At 37.3% G+C, this 5,716-nt stretch overlaps 1 pseudogene; it reads left to right on the forward strand.

The window, feature by feature from the left end:
- The first annotated feature begins 457 nt into the window (after window positions 1-457).
- Window positions 458-3,967, forward strand: LOC132034537 (peroxidase 44-like; annotated as a pseudogene).
- Window positions 3,968-5,716: the final 1,749 nt, after the last annotated feature.

The raw sequence follows: 5,716 nt of genomic DNA on the forward strand, positions 1-5,716 counted from the left end.
GTTTGGTGCATGGTATAGGCTGGGATATTTCAGCACTAATTTTTTGTATCGTGTTTTGTAGGAGGTATAAATTTATCCCTCCTACCAAACACGATACAAAATGAAGCATAATCTCAAGGGTGGGGTATCCCTTCTTATCCCACTTATCTCGGGATTATTTTATACCATCTAAAAGATGGTATAAAATAATCTCAAGAGATGGGATAAATTAGTTCCAGAATTATAATCCCGGGATAATTTTGGCTACCTACCAAACGACCACTAACGGTAGTATTTAATCTCTTAACTATGGATTGAAGAAGTGAAAACTGTGAAAGGCTTAGTTGGGGTCCCACTTAACTATGGTTATAATAGATTTTTTAACGGAAAAGGGTCATATTTGCTAGAAAAGGGTTATATTTGTCATTCGTTATACTTTTTCGATATATTTATTCTTTCCATTATTTACCCCTGAACCGTTAGTTCCTTTGTTCCCACCTTTATTATTCTACGTGGCGCCTACATGAATATTTATTTCTTACAAATTCAATCTTATCAAATTAAAACCCGACCCATCCACCAAAACCGACCCAACTTGTATATTTTGAACCCAACACTTGTAACTGTCTTCTCATTCACTGCTCCGGTGCCGCCTCTGTAACCACCACTGCCCTCCGTTCTTCTTCACTCCAACAACATTAAACCCCAAATAAAAAAGAGATTTTAATTCAATCTGTTGCCGCAAACTAGTAATTGGTGTATGGAATCTGAAAAGTACATTGCATTCCGTTTCTCTTCTTGACTTGGAGTTTGATTGGATGAGCTCCCACCCAATCCTTATTATTTTCCCCCTAATGCCACTGCCCAAACTTGGAGTTTGATTGGGATTTCTGGATAACTCATTTGAATTTTATTGAAGAATTTGCTGATTTGAAGTTCTTTTATGCATTTATATATCACATTGCTATTTGTACATTATTAAATGTGCATATACAGAGGTATTCGATGTAAATTCATGTATTTTAGTTGAATTTTACTAAACAATCGCAGATTTGAATGGCTAGACCTCCATTTCTTGTCACAAGCTTGTGCACTCGCCAAAATGTTTAACTCCCCAATTCGTAACCTTAGTATTGCTGGAACTAGTAGCGGGATTGTGGGGTTGAAGGTGAAGTTGCTGTGCAAAACCCACCACAAATTCATGTATGTGTGTTGGGTCGGTTTTGTTGGATGGGTGTGGGGTTTGATTTGACGGGATTGCATTTGTGAGAAATAAATATCCACGTAGGCGCCATATAGGATAATAAAGGTGGGGACAAGAGAACTAACGGTTCAGCGGTAAATATGGCCCTAAAGTTGGATGGGAAGGCCAAATATATCAAAAAAAGTATAACGAAGGGCAAATATAACCCTTTTCTGAGAGTACAGGGGCAAATATGACCCTTTTTCGATTTTTTAATTTATTAATCTTAACCATTGAAATTTAAATTAGACAGGTGTCTGGTATTTAAAAGGGCACTGGACGAAATGGAGGGGATCGAGAGGGGCCTCATCCATTTATGTCTAAGTTATAATCTCTATCTATTAAATATTTACTTTATTTATGTATTATCTCTATTAATGACAAAATTCTACTAAGAGTAAAATGAAGAAAAAAATAATTAATTATGCCTTGAATTTCTAAAACTACAAATAATTAGAGACAACTATTTTTAGTAACCACGACAAATAATTTGATATTGATGGAGTGTAAAGTCGGATATGCATGTAGCATTATAATTCGTACAATTAAATTACTATGTAACAATGGAGGAAATGCAATTATTAAGCATAACTTATCATGTTCTCGAAACAAATACTTCTTTAGTTCTCATATGAAAACTAATAGTTATGAACCAACGTAACTTGATCTCATTATATCTTTTTCTCGTAGAATAATCTTATTATTATGCTGTCGTGCCTCCCAGTTATGTTTATCTTGCAAACCTCCAACTTCTCTATTTTCATGGCATGATTCCCTTTATCCTCTATGTATAAATACCTTTAGAAAGTCCTATCATTTCACCCCATTGATTAAATTAAACTTGAATTGGAAGGGCTATAATTTTCCTTAACAAAATGGAGAAGAAGATAATACTACTCTTCTTTATACTATGCTGTATTTTTCATGGACTTACAATAGTGTCAGGTGCACTTCAAGTTGGTTTTTATGCCACTAAATGCCGTGGAGCAGAAAGTATTGTTCAACAAGAAGTGCAACGCTGGTTCTCCATTGATCGTTCAATCACAGCGGCTTTGCTTCGGATGTATTTTCATGACTGCTTTGTGAGGGTACGTATAAACTGCTCCCTTTGTCTCAATTTATATAACACATTTCGCTTTTCAAGAGTCAAACAAGAAATTTTTTGACTGTGATCAATTCGTATGATTGTTAATTATTGTGACTTATAATACTTTTTATGTAGTTTCTAAATATGTAAATATTTTAAGAAAACATAAAGATTGTATATCTGAATTCACGATCAAAAATAAAAAAGTTCGACTCTCGAAATTCAAATTATGTCATATAAATTGGGACGGAAAGAATAATTAATATTTTTCCTTCTTTATGTAACCTTCCCAATATTTTCATTGCATGGCTATCCTCTGCTTTAAACAAAAAAGACGCAACCAAAAAAAGAATACGTGAGAAGCTGAGTGCTCTCTAGGGGAGTTGAACTCGATCAATTAACGTGTCTTGAGTGGGTAATTGGGAATAAGCTAATCTACTTGTCATAAAGTATACTCTATATTTTATTTTTCCATTTTTCCGTTCTTATTATTGAGATCTCAGAATATAATACTATTTTATTTCACCATCTTAATTTCCCCCCTGCTCCCAACCCCCTTGTCCTATTTGTGATATAATGAACTTTACGATTTCTCTTCCTTTTCCCCAAGATAGCATCGGTTCATTTTTTTTTTTTTATAAGTAAAGACTCATTTGACGCTGATAATTTTTGTTTCTAGATTTTCTATTCCTAGTTTAAAAAATTTAATCAACTGACCTCCAAGTTAATTGTCTCGTATAATTATTTGGTTCATATAAAGTAGTTGTAATAACTTTGCATTTGAAATGTGCTATTCAGGGTTGTGATGCATCAATACTCATAGACACATAGAATACTCGAAACAAGCAATCTGAAAAAGATGCAGGACCAAACCAATCAGTACGAGGATACGAGCTTATTGATAGGATTAAGAACAGACTAGAGGCTGCATGCCCAATGACAGTCTCCTGTGCAGATATCATAGCAATAGCTACTCGGGATTCGGTAGCTGGAGGACCTAGCTACCGAATCCCCACTGGGAGGCGAGATGGGCTTGTCTCAAATCCAGCAGAAGTGAACTTTCCAGGGCCGAGTTTGAACGTGCAAGAAGCATTGAAATTTTTCGCGCCCAAAGGGTTTAGCCTGAATGACATGGTGACTCTTTTGGGTGATCACACCGTTGGAATTGCGCATTGTAGTCTTTTCCAAGATCGATTATCAAGGTCTGACGGGAGTATGGATCCTAACTTGTTTGCTAGACTTAGTAGGACTTGTGCTGCAAGGGGCGATCCTTCAGTTTTCTTAGACCAAAGCACTTCATCTATTATCGACAACGAGTTCTATAAACAAATAAGGTTGAAGAAAGGGAACTTGAAGATTGATCAAGAACTTACATTAGATAGGTCAAGTGCTGGGATTGTTACAAATTTTTCTGTCAATCCGATAGCCTTCAAACAGGCTTTTGCAAACGCATTGATCAAGTTAGGGAACACACAAGTTCTTGAGGGAAGATTAGGAGAAATCAGGAAAAACTGCAGGGCCTTCAACCCTCCTCAGCAGAAACAACGTCAGCCAAACCCTCCCCGAAAGAACTTTCGCCCCAAAAAGCCAAAGAATCCTCCACCTCGCAAAGGACCCAAGTTTCATTCATTGCACCTTAATTAATATGTCTCTATGATATTCTTGTTGGGAATAAAATAGCCCCGCAAAAATAATATTCACGGTATTAGTGATAAACGCGGAACACTAATTTATGGTTAAATTAGCAAGAATAAAAATGCGACTATAATGACATGTTTTACGTGGAAACCCTTTCGGGAAAAACGGCCAGAGGAGCGATTTTTATATCACTATAGTAAGGGATTTTTGTGTGTAACGAATATAAATACTCCTAAGTTACACCCACAAAAGAAAAACACTCTTTTGATTTTTTCCACCTTACAATATTCACACTCTATTTTTCTTCAGAGACTATTTTCTTACAAGGTATACCTACTTTGCTCTCACTCGGATGTATTGTACGTGATTTTTTTGTCTTTCCAAATGAAGCTTAGAACTCTTCCTAAACGGAAAACGCGTGAACGGTACACCGCGTGAACGAAAACGCGTATATTGTCACCGCGTGAACGGTACACCGCGTGGATATCACCGCGTGAAGGCGTCTTTGCTCAAATTTTACGCGTCGGCACGCGTATTTACTATTCAACTGTGGGCCCCCATGTCGAGGGACCTGCTCTCAATTCTCTACAGGGAAGAATGTTTATTAAAACAAAGGCTTGGAACAAACTTCAAGCTTTTGCCTTGAGACCGCCTTTGTCATCATATGCGAATTTCCATCGTGTGAATTTTCTTCAATGGAATCTTTTTGTCTCCGTAGCATCGCGAATCTTGATATCGACATCAATGTGTTTTGTTCTCGCATAGTACATCGAGTTCTTGCTCAAAAGGGGGATAGGGGTATATTCTCCATCTTTAAAAAAGTTCTTGAAGGATCTCTGAGCCATATCATTTCTTTGTCGGCTTCGACATGATATACTCCGCTTCCGTTGTATTACACACATACGCAACTTTGGCCACGATATAGCTCCCACCGAAAAAGTAAACAAATATCTCTCTCTCTCTCAAGGTCTTGTATCGAATCGTATAGCCCTTTCAAAATTGGATTTGATCCTCCAAAACACAAGCATTCATACGAGCTTCCTCTTAGATACACGAGTATCCCACGACTTCCCAATGCTTTTCCCTGGATTTCCGAGAAATGCGCTAACAACATTGCGCATGAGCAATATACGGTCGGCATACCATTGCATACATCAAACTTCCGGGAGGAATAAGGAATCTTGGCCATTCTCTCTTTTCCTTTGTTGTAGGACACATCTCTTTGCTCGATTTCGAGATGACGGGGGAGAGGTGTGTTCCCACTTAGCATGGAAATATTGAAGCGAAAGTACACGTTCTATGTACCTTTTCTTGTGACGAAATAAAGCTTTCTTTCATCTCTTGAACGAGTAATTCTCATATGATTAGCATGACCCAAGTCTTTCATTGCAAAAACTTCCTCAATCGTTTCTTGACTCGTCGATTTGGAAGCATTCTTTTCTGACCAATATATCATCCACATGAAGGATGATAAAGTCATCACAGAAAATCTTTGTACAAATACACGGTGATGCGAAGAAGTCTTCTTATAGCCTTGCTCCCCCATAACGACTCAAACTTCTTGTACCACCGTACGGGAGCTGCCTTCAATCCATATAGACTGTGCTTAAGTTTGCGTACAAAATTTTCTTTACCTTTTCCTTGAAGCCCTAAGGTTGCTCCATATAAATCTCCTCTTTCTAAATCACCATGAAGAAAATTTCACATCCATCTGAAATCTCCAAATCAAGACTAAGAATCAAACCAAGATTCGTCCAGAATGGAGGACA

This window comes from Lycium ferocissimum, chromosome 10 (genome assembly GCF_029784015.1).
Source record: "Lycium ferocissimum isolate CSIRO_LF1 chromosome 10, AGI_CSIRO_Lferr_CH_V1, whole genome shotgun sequence".
Classification (NCBI taxonomy): domain Eukaryota; kingdom Viridiplantae; phylum Streptophyta; class Magnoliopsida; order Solanales; family Solanaceae; genus Lycium; species Lycium ferocissimum.